General features: G+C 39.0%; 1 long non-coding RNA gene across 1 annotated transcript; it reads left to right on the top strand.

Annotated features, from left to right (window-relative positions):
- Positions 1–1797: 1797 nt before the first annotated feature.
- Positions 1798–12664, top strand: LOC309821356. The gene is made up of 3 exons (XR_014296601.1): positions 1798–1892; positions 4635–4770; positions 12560–12664. It is a non-coding gene; the product is annotated as an uncharacterized lncRNA (long non-coding RNA).
- Positions 12665–15897: the final 3233 nt, after the last annotated feature.

The following is a 15897-nucleotide window of genomic DNA, read 5'->3' as shown; positions in this document are numbered from 1 at the left end:
CTGGTTTGGTGGTGCTGAATTCTCTTAGCTTTTGCTTGTCTGTAAAGGTTTTAATTTCTCCATCAAATCTGAATGAGATCCTTGCTGGGTAGAGTAACCTTGGTTGTAGGTTTTTCTCCTTCATCTCTTTAAGTATGTCCTGCCACTCCCTTCTGGCATTCAGAGTTTCTGCTGAAAGATCAGCTGTTAAACTTATGGGGATTCCCTTGTGTGTTATTTGTTGTTTTTCCCTTGCTGCTTTTAATATTTTTTCTTTGTATTTAATTTTGGTAGTTTGATTAATATGTGTCTTGGCCTGTTTCATCTTGGATTTATCCTGTATGGGACTTTCTGTGCTTCCTGGACTTGATTAACTATTTCCTTTTCCATATTAGGGAAGTTTTCAACTATAATCTCTTCAAATATTTTTTCAGTTCCTTTCTTTTTCTCCTCTTCTTATGGGACCCCTATAATTCGAATGTTGGTGCATTTAATGTTGTCCCAGAGGTCTCTGAGACTGTCCTCAATTCTTTTCATTCTTTTTTCTTTATTCTGCTCTGTAGTAGTTATTTCCACTATTTTATCTTCCAGGTCACTTATCTGTTCTTCTGCCTCAATTATTCTGCTATTGATTCCTTCTACAGAATTTTTAATTTCATTTATTGTGTTGTTCATCACTGTTTGTTTGCTCTTTAGTTCTTCCAGGTCCTTGTTAAACGTTTCTTCTGTTTTCTCCATTCTATTTCCAAGATTTTGGATCATCTTTACTATCATTATTCAGAATTCTTTTTCAGGTAGACTGCCTATTTCCTCTTCATTTGTTAGGTCTCGTGGCTTTTTGCCTTGTTCCTTCATCTACTGTGTGTTTCTCTGTCTTCTCCTTTTGTTTAACTTACTGTGTTTGGGGTCTCATTCTGCAGTTTTGTAGTTCCCATTGTTTTCGGTGTCTGTCCCCAGTGGCTAAGGTTGGTTCAGTGGGTTGTGTAGGCTTCCTGGTGGAGGGGTCTAGTGCCTGTGTTCTGGTGGATGAGGCTGGATCTTGTCTTTCTGGTGGGCAGGTCCATGTCTGGTGGTGTTTTTTGGGGGTGTCTGTGGCCTTATTATGATTTTAGGCAGCCTCTCTACTAATAGATGCGGTTGTGTTCCTGTCTTGCTAGTTGTTTGGCATAGGGTGTCTAACACTGTAGCTTGCTGGTCATTGAGTGGAGCTGGGTCTTGGCATTGAGATGGAGCTCTCTGGGAGATTTTTGCTGTTTGATATTATGTGGAGCTGGGAGGTATCTTGTGGACCAGTGTCCTGAACTTGGCTCTCCCACCTCCGTGGCACAGCCCTGACACCTGGCTGGAGCACCAAGAACCTGTCATCCACACGGCTCAGAATAAAAGGGAGGAAAAAAAGAAAGAAGAAGATAAAATAAAGTAAAATAAAATAAAGTAAAATAAAAGTTATTAAAAATAACAAATAATTATAAAAAAAATTTTAAAGAATTAAAGGAAAAAAAAGAGATAGAAAGAATTGAGCTACCAAACTGCTAAACAATTCCACCAATGATAACAAATGCTAAAAAATATACTAAAAAAAAAAAAAAAAACCAAACAAACGGAGAGACAGTACCCTAGGACAAATGGTAAAAGCCAAGCTATAGAGACAAAATCACACACAGAAGCATATACATACACACTCACAAAAAGAGAAAAAGGGAAAAAAAATATATATCGTTGCTCCCAAAGTCCACCTCCTCAATTTGGGATCATTCGTTGTCTATTCACGTATTCCACAGATGCAGGGTACATCCAGTTGACTGTGAAGATTTAATCCGCTGCTCCTGAGGCTGCTGGGAGAGATTTCCCTTTCTCTTCTTTGTTCGCACTGCTCCTGAGGTTCAGCTTTGGATTTGGACCCGCCTCTGCATGTAGGTCACCTGAGGGCATCTTTTCTTTGCTTAGATAGGATGGGGTCATAGTAGCAGCTGATTCGGAGGCTCTGGCTCACTCAGGTGGGGTGGCGGGGGTATGGATGCGGGGCAAGCCTTTGGCAGCAGAGGCTGGCATGACGTTGCACCAGCCTGAGGCGCGCTGTGCATTCTCCCGGGGAAGTTGTCCCTGGATCACGGGACCCTGGCAGTGGCGGCCTGCACAGGCTCCTGGGAGGGGAGGTCCCCTACATTTCTTAATTCTTTTTCTCCAAACCTTTTCCCACTACCTTTTAGAATGGTTTATTTGTGTCCTTATACAAACACAAAGTTTGAAGATATTTTTAGTCTATAACATGGGCAGTGGGTATAAATCTTACCATCCTCTAAACTTGGATGAAAAAATTTTTACAATCCTTCATTTTTCTAAAACAAATTACATTTGTCTTTAAAGCGAGATTCTTCAGGGATGGCCAGAAATTCAGTCTCAGTCACTAATGTGATTCCCTTTCTTTTAGGACTATGCTAAAGTGAGAGGGTTTGAAGCAGTCCAGGAGAGGAGAGAGGGTGTTCTCAACTTTGCTCCCTTCTGGACATTGGGTATACTGCCACTATCTAAGCCTTCTTTGACTCTTCATCTGCCCTGCTTGCGTATGTGATCTGTGATGAGGTTGTCAGTTTCAGTCTGGTTTGCAGCTTTTCTGGGGGTTAAGGGGGGGGGGTACCAAATCATTCTTCAGGGCCCTGCCAGATACCCCGAGTGCAATGTCTGCTACTCCCCTAAACCCACCAAAACCTTCCCATACGTTTCTCTTTGTAGCTTCCTCTTGACCCCCTTTCCTCATGAGTTAATCAACATAATCTCTCATGTTGAGAGATTCTTCCTTTTAGGAACACCATGTTCTCCTTTTTAGGAGTAGGTGTGAATGAACTACAAGCTAAAACCAATATTTTTTTTACTAACTCACCCTGTTAAACATGTTGATTCATCAACAGAACACGTGGAACAAAAATGGCACACTTACAGAGAGTTGACCTCATCCTCGAAGTTTCTGATGTCTTTTCCAGCATTTGCTAAATAGATAAACATTTATAGAGCTCAAAACTTATTACAAGTTATTTTAAACGTATGCCAATGACTCATGGAAATATTATTCCACTGTTTTATCTCCAGATTTTTCTATTCTCTAATTACTTGAGAAGAAAATGTTATTTGTGACATCTTAAAGCAAGGCCCTACCCTAACTATTCCTATTTACTGATAATTATGTGAGTTCACTGATTACACTGGATAATTATATTCATGCTGAGAGTGGAATCAATATAATTACAGGCTGAGAGCTGGGATTGGGATGATGGACACATTTTTAAGGACAGTCTTCTCAGGTGTGTGTATAGAGACAGTCAAGACTCTCAAAGTGAAAAATGTAATGCATTTCAACTTGTAGGGTGGTGGCCAAGTACCAAGAATGAGGAGATAAAGAAAGACTTAGGCCAAGGGCAATATGCTTGTGGGTGTGGACAGGTCCAGGACCAAAGTCCTGCCAGATGCCAGTCCTTCCCTTTTCAGATCTTGCTCAGCAGCATTCATTGAGGGTTGTAGACAGGTTCGAACCACCTAGTCCCTGGGCCAATACTGGCCAAGTCTGCCAATACATATAATAGGATGCTTCTGCTTCCTACAAGTAGGGGTTTGGAATTTATCTTGCATCTATAAGCTGGGGGTCCCTGAAATGAGCCCCTAATCACCTGATCACCATATTGTGGCTTTCTTCTCAATCTGCACTGTGGTACACTCAACTCCTCAGGTGCTCTGTCTGCATTACAGATACCTACCTGGAAGAGAGCTCTAACACCAGCTCACTTATTTGGAGACTGGGTGTCTTGGTTATCTCTTAATGCTCCTTGCTTCCTGTGCCTATGGTAACAAGTTCAGATCTTTTTCTCAGCCAGAATTGCCACTCACAGCTGGGAAACTTCTGTCTCTTATATCACTAGCCTGTTAGGTGTTAGTTCTGGTCTGGTTGGAGCCGGAGTTCACTCTGATACTTTGGCAGCCATGGTTTAGAGCGCTGGTTACACTTTGAGCCATGGACTCTGGCCCGTTGTGACTCCCTTTCCCAAGCAACCATCATTAACTGAAGTCTCAATATGCCTCATGGTTAAGTCCACATAGATTCACTGGCTGGCTACCATTCTACCTGTTCAATTTGTCCTAGGTACACACACACATTTTTTGGGAAGTCTTCAGCCAGCTTTCTTAACAAACCTAAACTCAGGAATCACACTGAAAAGATCAACCTGTTTCAATTTGTGCAGAAGTAGAAGGTTTTGAGTTTAAAATTTTTAAATGTTTGGTCACAAAGCCTCCTATCATAAACACTTTTTCTTTAGAGATTATTTCAGGGGAAGATTTCTAACTACTGTCCATGTTGAGATAATTCATTGTTTTCTCACCATGGAGAAGGGTGAAGAAAGATCAGGACTGGAATAAGGCTCACTGATTCTCAGCTTCCTCCCACACTCCCCTTAAGACACCAACAATATAAAGATCTAAGGATCATTTCCAAGATGCAGTCACAGATTTGAGATTCACACTCAAGTGACCCCAGTGCTTTCAGTGAATGCTAAGATATAGAGACATCAATTAGGGGTTTTAGAGGCACAGGTTTTGTTTTAAGGACATTGGGATTCTCACTTGCGTATGTGTCTAGACTCAGTTAACTGTTGAATTTTCACCAGGTTTGGCTGATACAGATGTTCCACTTGTACTGGCAGTGTGACCGCCAGTTAATGAAGCATCTCAGTTCATGAATCTCTCCTGCCGCTCATCCTGACAAGTTGGAGAGGAAGAGGCTGCCTACAGATGGTCTTTCAAGTGTGTACAATATAGTGGGTTCCAAACACATGGGGGCTTTATTCAGGTTGCCAAAACTCACTGTGCTCTCACACGTAGTAGATGCATCTGATTAAAGGGGATCAATCTATAAGCAGTGTTTCATGATTAGAGAGAAAAATATTGCCTTTCTTGGCTAAGGAGCAAATTTAAACTGAGCCCTATGGAGAAGAGAGGAAGCAAGAGTTACTAGTTTTAAAGAAGTAGCTTGTCCTAGATGCTCTTTTGTCACTTTACTTCATTAATATAGGAGGTCTCACTAGTGTGGATTTGTCAGATTACAAGTTAACTGTGATTGTGGACAATGGCACCAAAATGTGATTGCAGTGGTTCCCTGTTCCTTAACTCTCTGCAGGCTTTTCATTAGTCACAGCTATCATTCCTTCACCACCGGCAAAGAGTTGAATGTTAATGTTCATGCTGAATGAGGGATCCAAAGTTGGAACACAAATTTGTATTAAAGACCTGTTTTGAGAAAGAACTATTGTGAAAGTGGAGGATACCTGGGTAGCAGAAATTTCAGTTTAGGGAAAAAATAGATATTCCTGGTTTTTCTGTAGGACTGAGAACTCCTCAGAGATATCCGCTGTGTTTAGCACAGTGCCTTTTTTACAGTAGGCACTCAATAAATGTTTGTATAAATAAAGGAGTGAATGGCATTGCCTAACACAAGCAATTGATACTGAATTTAGAATAGATGAATTTTATCTTTCTTCACTAATGTTTTCTTTGAAGCATACAACAATGAAAGTAAAATTGCAAAATTTTAGAAAGAAGAGGAATAAGGTGACCATTCAGACTGATTCTATTATGTTAGAGATTATAATGATGATATTTAGTGTTTACCATGCCAGGCATTGTGCTAAGCGTTGAGTATGTCTTATTTAAGTCTCATAACAACTCTAGAAATAGTGCTAGCCCATTGTATAGAAAAGGAAATTGAGGCATAGAAGGCCCACACAGCCAGTAAGTGATGAAGCCAGGATTAAACCCAGGCTGTCTGACTCATTCTTTCTCATTTTCTACTTCGGCTGTTGCTCAACCTCCAAGAGGTTGGATGACATATCCAAGGCTGTCATGTGATGGGGTCTCAAACTTTATCTCATGATTTTCATCCTATTGCTTTTTCTCCTGCAACACATTTTTTTTGAGTAAAAAAACCTTTTCTGTAATACATGCCCTTCAAATTATGACCTAAATCTCAGAGATAACTGGAGAACTGGTGGTGCTGGTATGGAATTAATACATAAGTTAGGATGCTGTCAACAGCAAATAATAGGAAATCATAAATCAGCTGACTTATACAATAAATAAAAAGTATTATTCTCAAAACAAGAAGCCCGAAGGTTGGATAGTGTTGAAAAATAATTTAAGTACACTGACACTCTTACAGATATGTACAGTACTAAACATTTATTAGTGAGCAAATGAATGAAAGGTGTTCACATAATCTATTGTCCAGGCTTGAACAAGTCCCAACTCTCTAACCCTTTAACACCTCAGCACACCATCTTGTGTAAGAGAATCACTGAAGACAATCTCTAAGATTCCTGAGATAAGGTTCCACATACAGTCCTTACAGCTGGTTGCATACAGTCTGAATTTTAGATTGCACGGCTGGAGACTATCTTGTTTAGGAATTTAGCCTGAGGCAAAATCCCAAGGACTACAAGCTTCTGATCTTACTAGATTCTTATTCTCTATTCATGAAAGAATAGGAAGTATCTATAAAATAATTTTAGCTAATCCACATAACTTGAATACCTTTAATTTCACCAGTGAGAGCTTAATTTTAACATTCATCATGCTAGTCAACAGGCTGCTATTTTTATCACTAAAAGCCCTTTTCTGACATTTAGTATGTTAATTAGTAAAATGTAGGTTACTGAGGAAGGTACAGTTAACAGAAGTTCTTATAATAGCCCTTCTGGAGTTTAGACTTCCTGATCAGAGTTCCAGTAACCACTCCTGTGTTCTTGATTGCCATGTTCATTGACCACTCCTAGACAGGGAATCTTTGATTAGAATGCTTAGAGCTCAACCCGGGTTACACTCACATAATATCACAATGTTTATGCTGAAGTATTTAAAAGTATAGTAATTTTAACAGTGTCATCCAGATTGGTTAATTCAGCAATTAAATGAAATCCTCAAGAATCCAAGCTGCCCTTGTTTCCGCCCTGCTGTCTGACTCTGTCCTTGACTAGTACCCTTAACGGTAGTGAGGTGATGGCTGCTCGAGTTCTAGGTGTCATCAAATGCAGACTTGATACCATCTCAAAGAAAAAGGGGACAGGGGTAACGGACATCCCTTTGTGTGCTCCTCTTCTCAGCAGCAAAGAAACTTCACCCAGAAGCCACTCAGTAGATTTCCCCTCATCTGATGGGACAGAATAATATAGCATATTCATTTTGAAGCCAATCATTGGGAAGTAAAATTGAATTTTTTTGAATATTGGTAAACTTTATTAGGACTTAACACTAAGTCATCTGAGGAGTGGGGAAAAAATTAGAGCTCATGAACAATAATGAATAAGGAAGAGGTGGTTGGGAAGGCAAGATCTGCAGCATGTGGAATAATGATTTCTTCTTTTTTTAAGTGTGAATATCTTTAAGGGCAACATTCATCTTTATTTGACCCTTCATCCCATATTCTTCCTTAGTCGCAGCTCTCTTTGTTCCTTTTTTGGTTGATTTGTCTTTGCTGCTCTACTCCCAATCACTGAGAGTCTTCAGTTAATACCCCAACATCTTGAACTAGGGGAAGGAAGTTACAGCTTTAATGAGCATTTCTTTTTTTGATAGTTAGCCTAGAGTCATTTCAGGCTCCCTGATGCCTTCTTATCTTGGTGCATGCTGTTTATCATGTTAAATCTGGGATGAACCTGTCAGGGAATATTCCTGATTTGGGAACATAGAGGCCAGAGGAAAAAGATTTGCTAGGGCACTGTAATCACTGAAACCATCCTTTAAGAATGCTGTTGTCAGGCCGTTTGCTTCTCTTCCTTGACCAGCTAGAATCTCACTCAAAAACAAGTGCTTAATATTTTTCTAAAAATGTTTGATTTCAAGCAATCACATCCAACTTCTTCCTCTACCCCCTGGCTAGTTTTAAGATGAAAGAAATTGCATGGTGTTTTAAAAGCAGATTAGAGAGCCTGTGTCAGAGGATAAGGGCATATTCTCTAAATATTTACTTCTCCAGTGTCTTCAGAGAAAAGAAAGTAGAGACTGTACAAGTCAAGAATCTGTTTTCTGGAAATGAAAGAAAATGAACTAAACTTTCTGCAGATTATAGAATTGATTCTTAAAAGCTTACACTTATTTAATGCCAAAAAGCAGCAAGTCTAGATGGCAAGGGTTCAGGATTATTAAAAAGGTATGGTCAGGGAAATAAAGGTCAATTTAATTGATATTTTTAAAACTTTCATTTTACATAGGTCTGATTCAGAGTTAGTGACAAGAAAAACATAAATAAGATTTTAAAACTCTAAATATACTATAAATTGTATCTTAACATTCACACATTGTAGAAGGTTGTCTTTTTAAACTGCATCACTAAACTTCCCATCATCATTTATTTCCTCTCTGCTATGAGGTCACTCTTCACCCTTTGCCCATGCCCCCACCCCACTCCACTAACGTACACAAAACAGGTACACATATACAAACCTCCTTCCCTTCTGTGATATCTAGCTTTGGTAATGGTGTCACCATTTTCCTAAATTAAAGTCTTGAAAAATGTTTTTTATTTCTTCCTCTTTCAATTCTCACAACCAATTATTGACAAGTCCTATTGATTCTACTTCCCAATACTTCTTGCTTCAATTTCTTTCCTTTATTACTTCCTTCCTTTCCACTATGATTGCACTCAGAATTTGGCCATGACCTCTCAGTGGGATTCCTTGCCTCTGGCTTGTTTCCTCCAATCTATCTTTTACACCACTACTACCAGAACATTCTTTCTATACGACAGCTCTAGCTACTCTGCACAACTCATGGCACTCTGCAGATACTTGAAGATCTTCTGCGATTGGCCCTCTTTGCCTGAAGAATTTTAGCCCTCCCACCCAGTGTAACATTCATACTCTATTCACCAACTACATTTATAAACTCATCTCCTTTTATAATTCTTTCAACTGTTCTACTCTCAAGCCACTAGACACTACTTTTACCCTCTTTGCCTTTGTTCTCTTACCATTAACACTGTCCCCATGATCTCTCATGTCAGGATGCCTCCATCTTTCAAGGCCTTTTTCCATGATGCCTTCCCTTGTGACTTTCTCTCCCTCTTTAATAACCTCTTCAGGTTCCACATCCCCCTATCAAGGAACTTTATCAGCATTTCTGTTATAGTACTTATCGTTGTCTATTCTGAGTTATAGTTGGTTATGTGTCTGTCTTTTTAATCAATCAGTTAATGTCTAACAGAGTGCTTCACAAATAGTTTGGTTGTTGCATTGGGTTGAATCTGGGAGCTGATGGTACATTCTATTAGCTTATTTAATGCAGAACCCAATTGAGTATTGTCTTTTACTTTAGAGTCCAGGAGTGAGGGCAAAGCAGGGTTTATTTCTCTTAAACCCCACTGATTTTTATATGCATTATGGTAAGAATATCCTTTATATTCTACTCTAATTTTTTTGAAGGTTTTCAAGTGACAGCTGTTGTTGTTGTTGTTGTTAATTAATTAATTAATTTGTTTATTTTTTGGTTGCGTTGGGTCCCTGCCGCTGTGCGCTGGCTGTCTCTACTTGTGGTGAGCGGGGGCTACTCTTCGTCGTGGTGCGCGGCCTTCTCACTGAAGTGGCCTCTCCTGTTGCAGAGCACGGGCTCCAGGCACACAGGCCTCAGTCGTTGTGGCTCATGGGCTCTAGAGTGCAGGCTCAGCAGCTGTGGTGCACGGGCCTAGCTGCTCCGCAGCACGTGGGATCCTCCCTGACCAGGGCTCGAACCCATGTGTCCTGCACTGGCGGGTGGACTCGCAACCACCACGCCACCAGGGAAGCCCTCTACTCTAATTTTTCCTTTTCTCTCCTGTATGCTTTCTGCACCACCATAAAATGACTTTCTTACCTGAGCTCCCTCACCAGTATTTTATGATTTCTATCTCACTTTGCTTATTTATACCCCTATTTCTATGCTGTGGTGGACAGCTTTGACATTTGCTTTCCTGGTATTATTCTTCCTTCATCTAGTGACATAAACTGATTTTTCTTTGGAGGGTGATTGGCACTAGGAATAACATAGGTCTGGTGAATCATGCCACAGAGATCGGCAGGCACCCAATTTGATGGGCATGTGTTCAATGAAACTCCAACATAGTACTATGACTTTGATGAGTGGAATGAAAAATTCTCTTTGTGGTGTGATTGCTAAAGTGATAAGATCCAAGCCAGGAGCTGTGGCTGAATCTCTGTAGCCCTCCAGCAAGAGCTGACCTGAATGAAACCACCACAAAGGAAAGCAGACCCAAAAAATAGAGACCAAATGCTGAGGACACGATTTTAACTAAGCCAACTTGAGCTGAAGTTTCTTCGCATGTAGCCAAGAGTCCCTATTCCTCATACCAGAGATAGGCTTCCTCACTAAAGCTACTCCTTTTAGCCTTTCTCTTTTTCATTGATCTTAGAAAATCCCCCCTCCCCCACTCACACACACAACAACACACAAGCCCTTTATGAAAGAAGTTTTTAAAAAAGAATAATAATGATACCTGTATTATTTGGCTTTTCTGAGGGTCAAATAAATGTAAAATGCTTGAAAAGGTGCCTGGCATATTGTACCATGTTAATGTTAACTTTTGTCATCACCACCATCATCATCAGCATCATCATCATCATCATTTTTTTTTTTTTTTTTTTTTTTTTTGGGTACGCGGGTCTCTCGCCACTGTGGTCTCTCCCGTTGCGGAGCACAGGCTCTGGACGCGCAGGCTCAGCGGCCATGGCTCATGGGCCCAGCCGCTACACGGCACGTGGGACCCTCCCGTACCGGGGCACGAACCCGCATCCCCTGCATCGGCAGGCGGACCCTCAACCACTGCGCCACCAGGGAAGCCCCATCATCATCATTTTCATGTTACTTATTACAATGATCAGATCATACAATCGGAGACTTAAATCCACTGAAACTTCAATTTCTAGAAACATTTATTTGTGAATTGACTTTTATTTGGCCAGGATATCACCCCTCGGCATGTTATACATTGCTGCTTCCATGAATGACTTTCTATGTGTTTGGCAGTGCATCCCATTTAAAAAAGTGCAATGTAAAGATTGTGTCTGTCAACTCTGCGCTTGGGAGATGCATACCGAAGAACATCACAGAATACTATTTGTAGCTGCCATTGGTTCATAATACTTATACTGTAAATTTCTATATCCCTTTAAGGTGGTTGAAAAGACTGTTTATTTCATTTTGCAGATAAAAGATAACAAAAAAACATACTTCTTAATGTTTATCTATTAATGGAGACTATGGAACATTGGTCTCTAGATTTCTAATCTAGGAAATGAGTAATTATCTCTTAAAACATGAAATTAAAATATTTCAGTATGATCCTCTTCTTAGTATAATGTTGTTTTGATTTGGAATTAAGTTCCCAGAGTTCTAATTTTTGCTGTGACATTAACTAATTCTGAGCAGACCATATAATCTCTATTGACCACAGTTTCCTCCACTGTAAAATGAAGAGTTTATACTTTACATTTAATTTGCATTCCAACTTGAATATTCTCTAAATTCCTTTCAAAGAAAGATTTATCATGAACACAATTTAGAATCACTGTTATCCACAAGAGAGAAGAGCTGCAGAGAGGGGCACTGAAATTCTTCCTTCAAGTATGCAGATAATATTTAGTTTCTAAGATTCATTTGAAGAAATAAAGAGGAATAGCATGTATAATGCAAAAAGGTTTAGATCAATTTAAGGTGAGAGCTTAAAGGTGGCAAGTTCAGTTCATTCTAGTAAAACAAAAGCTAATTAAAGTGAGAGCTAAGACCCAAATTGGGAAAAAGGTGATGAACTGTACAATCACACTACATGGCAATTGGGAAAAGGGTTTGGTGAATAGGACAGAGGTCACTGAAATTATCATCTTATGCTGCAGGAAGGTAAGGAGAGGCACATTTACCAAGTATTACTATCACATTTACCTAGTAATACTACTGGTGCATTTATTAGGCATAGCACAGTTGTCTAGAACTGAAAGGGCTCTGAGACAGAGGAGGATTTTTGCCTGAATCTCCCTCCTAAGGTGCACCCAGGCTATATAACTTGGCAGACATTCTGAGTCAGAGCTCTTTTCCCAAAATTAGCTCTTGAAAAACACACACAAAAGGTTTATTTCTTTTGGGTTTGTGTTAATTAAATGTAGTCAAAGTGAAATCAGTTCCCTCTCAAAGTGACTGGCTTGCTGCCTATCAGAAGAGCTACAACAATTAGGTTGGACCTAGCAATTCAAAGCACTTATTCCCTACTGGATTACTGTATCTAGCAGTTCAATAGGTAGATAGGTAGATTTAGATGTATAGATATAGATAGGTATATAGACATTCAGAGATGTGTATTATTATTGACTGTGTTGTGTCCCCTCAAAGTTCATATGTTGAACCTTTAACCCCCAATGTGACAGTGTTTGGAGATAGGGACTTTAGTGGGGTAATTAAAATTAAGTGAGATCATAGGGTGGGGCTCTGATCTGAGAGACTGGTGTCCTTAAAAGAAAAGGAAGAGACACCAGAGATATCTCTCTCTTTACACATACAGAGAAGATGCCATGTGAGGACACAGTGAGAAGGCAGCTGTATACAAGCCAAGGAAGAGAGCTCTCACCAGAAATCAGCCCTGAAGGCACCTTGATCTTGGACTTCTGGCCTCCAGAATTGTGAGAAAATAAATGTTTAAGCCACTCAATCTGTGGCATCTTGTTATAGCAGCCCAAGCTGACTAATACATATAAATTATCTGCTTATTTGTCTATCTGTCTATATACCTGTATCATCTATATCTATCTATCTATCTTTCTCTATATCCATCTATCATCTATTATCCATCTATCTACCCATCCATAATCTATCTATCTATCTAGTAACAGTTTCTTATACAATTGAGAACTTTATTCAACCCACTTTGTTTGTTTCTTCTCTTTCCAGTTTTTCTATATTTAACATCTCACAATGGGGTGTAACTATACACTGATTTTTAATTCTGAAATAAGGAGCACAGGTCCCCAAAGAATATCCTATAATTCAATATGTTATCAGTATGGTGAGTGGTTCTCAAACTAAGGGCTAATATTAGAATCACCCGGGAAGATTTTTTAAGCTTTAAAACTAGAAAGCTAGTTTTGGGGGTTTATCAGAAGCTTCAAAAGGGAAATGGGATATGAGTTGTTTGAAACAGTTCACCTGCTAATGTCTGCCCAGAATGTCTTTTCTCCTTCCTCCTCTAACTTCAGGAGGAGAATAACTATCAGGCTGTGAGTATTCCCAAATCATAATTTTTGAGGGTTTATTATGTGTTACTTAAATATATGTTCTATCTCATCAATCAGATTTCTTGAGTTTAGGTGTATGGTTTTAATTTTTATAATTCTAGTACCTAGCCCAGTGGTATGGAAGGTAAGTGGTGATATCTTGGATGTAGAATAAACTCAGGATGATGTCTTATCCTGATATGACCTATTCTAGAGACCCAACAGAATTATCCTGGATCAAGAGAATTAACATTACCACATGTGCTGAAACAGTGGTCCCAGACTTGGTCATTTGCTTATCACCCACTGTCTGTTTTTACTCCTGCTCCACTGGAGTTTATTCTCAACATAGCAGCAAGGATAATCCTTTAAAAACATCTTCAGTGGCTCTCCATTTTACTCAGAGTAAATGCCAAAGTCCTTACATTGTCCTATAAGTAGAGTGAACCTATGTTCTAGGTCGACTGGGATAAACCCCATTTATGCATGTTAGTTTGGTGTAATTATTATTATTTTTTAATTTACTTAATTGAAGTATAGTTGATTTACAATGTTGTGTTAATTTCTGTACAGCAAAGTGATTCAGATATATATATATAATATATATACTTTTTCATGTTCCTTTCCATTATGGTTTATTACAGGATATTGAATATATTTCCCTGTGTTATACAGTAGAACCCTGTTGTTTATCCTTTCTATATATAATATATATATATTAGCATTTGCTAATCCCAAACTCCCAGTACATCCCTCCCCCACCTCCCCCTGCCCCACAACCACAAATCTGTTCTCTATGTCTGTGAGTTTCTGTTTTATAGATAAGTTCATTTGTGTCATATTTTAGATTCCATATTTAAGTGATATCATATGGTATTTCTCTTTCTGACTTACTTCACTTAGTATGATAATCTCTAGGTCCATCCATGTTGCTACAAATGGCATTATATCATTCTTTTTTATGGCTGAGTAATATGCCATTATATATATATATATGTATATATATATACATATACATACATACATATATATATAATGTTCCATGGCATTTAGTTTACTTCCATGTCTTGGCTATTGTAAATAGTGCTGCTGTGAACATAGGGGTGGATGTATCTTTTCAAATTATAGTTTTGTTTGGGTATATGCTCAGGAGTGGGATTGCTGGGTCATATGGTAGCTCTATTTTCAGTTTTTAAGGAACCTCCATACTGTTCTCCATAGTGGCTGTATCAATTTACATTCCCACCAATGGTGCAAGAGGGTTCCCTTTTCTCCACACCCTCTCCAGCATTTGTTACTTGTGGACTTTTTAATGATGGCCATTCTGACTGGTGTGAGGTGGTACCTCACTGTAGTTTTGATTTGCAGTTTGGTGTAATTATTAAATAAATGTGTCCTCTTTTATTCTAATGTGTCCCAGACTGTATGTTAAATTATGGTCACCACTTAGAAGGCCCTACCTGATCTGGCTCCATGTAATCTCTTTGGCCTACTCTCTCTGCTCCAGCCACACTGGCCTCCCTATTGTTCCTTGCACACACCAGGCACTCCTACTTTAGGGCTTCTGTTTTAACTCTTCCCTCTACATGGAACACTCTTTCCCAGACATGTACTCGGCTCACTCCCTCGGCTTCTCCAAGTCTCCTCAAATCTCACCTTCCCAAGGAGATCAGCTCTGACCACCTGCTTAATGCTTGTAGAATGAACAACTGAATACTGAATATTTTTCTCTAAATTTATCCCTTTTTTACCTTAAATATCTTCTTCACTCTTAGTCTTAACAAATTATGTTGGTGTGGTGAATGTTATATTTTTTCTAATATACAATTCTAATGTTTATTTTAGAGTAAATATATTAAAAGCTGAGTAAAGGTAGGTACTACCTAAAATTATCACACCACTAGCAGTGTGCATACTGGATTTTATGGAACAATACGTGTAGGTTTCCTGAAAACTCTACGACACGGAATTCTGAGACCCAGGGGCTCTGTGGCTATGCTGAAATGTCCTATGGTCCCCACTCAATATGGAATAAGTTTATTATTTGTAGTTGAACACATTTCCCTGGATCTTCCCAGCAAGTATATTATATCTTACTGGGCCCAAAGAGAGCACAATATAGTACATCTTAATAGATGTTGACACCCACTTATGAGTTTATTATATCACCAGTCTTCAGTCTTCCAAAATTCAAGGGTTTCATTCCAGCTACTAGGTAATTTGATTCTTTCTTACTTGCTTGGCACAGACGCTAAACCCCTTATCTGGCTTGTTGTTTTTATTGTTGAATTGGCAATCAATCTTAATTACATTCAGCTGTCTGACCCCTTTTTATGCTACAAGGTTCAAATTTAAGAATCTCATCTAGACTTTATGAAATTAAAAATAGCATACCTGGGAAATAAGAAGCTATAGATATGAATATACGTGGAATGAAAGTGAAGAAAATAGAGAATGAATAGCTCATGGCATTAAACAAATGGGAGACGGGCATTGTAGAAAGGGAAAATAATGGAACTAATCTTCACTCATTTGAATCAATTCCAATTTGAACTTGAAAAGGAATTGCCATTTAGAAAGCTAAAATTATCTATGATTTTCCCCCTTAAGTCATAGTAGTAAGTGCAGT

This window comes from Grampus griseus (genome assembly GCF_964374135.1).
Source record: "Grampus griseus genome assembly, chromosome: 3".
Lineage (NCBI taxonomy): Eukaryota > Metazoa > Chordata > Mammalia > Artiodactyla > Delphinidae > Grampus > Grampus griseus.
This window is presented reverse-complemented; position numbering and strand designations above follow the sequence as displayed.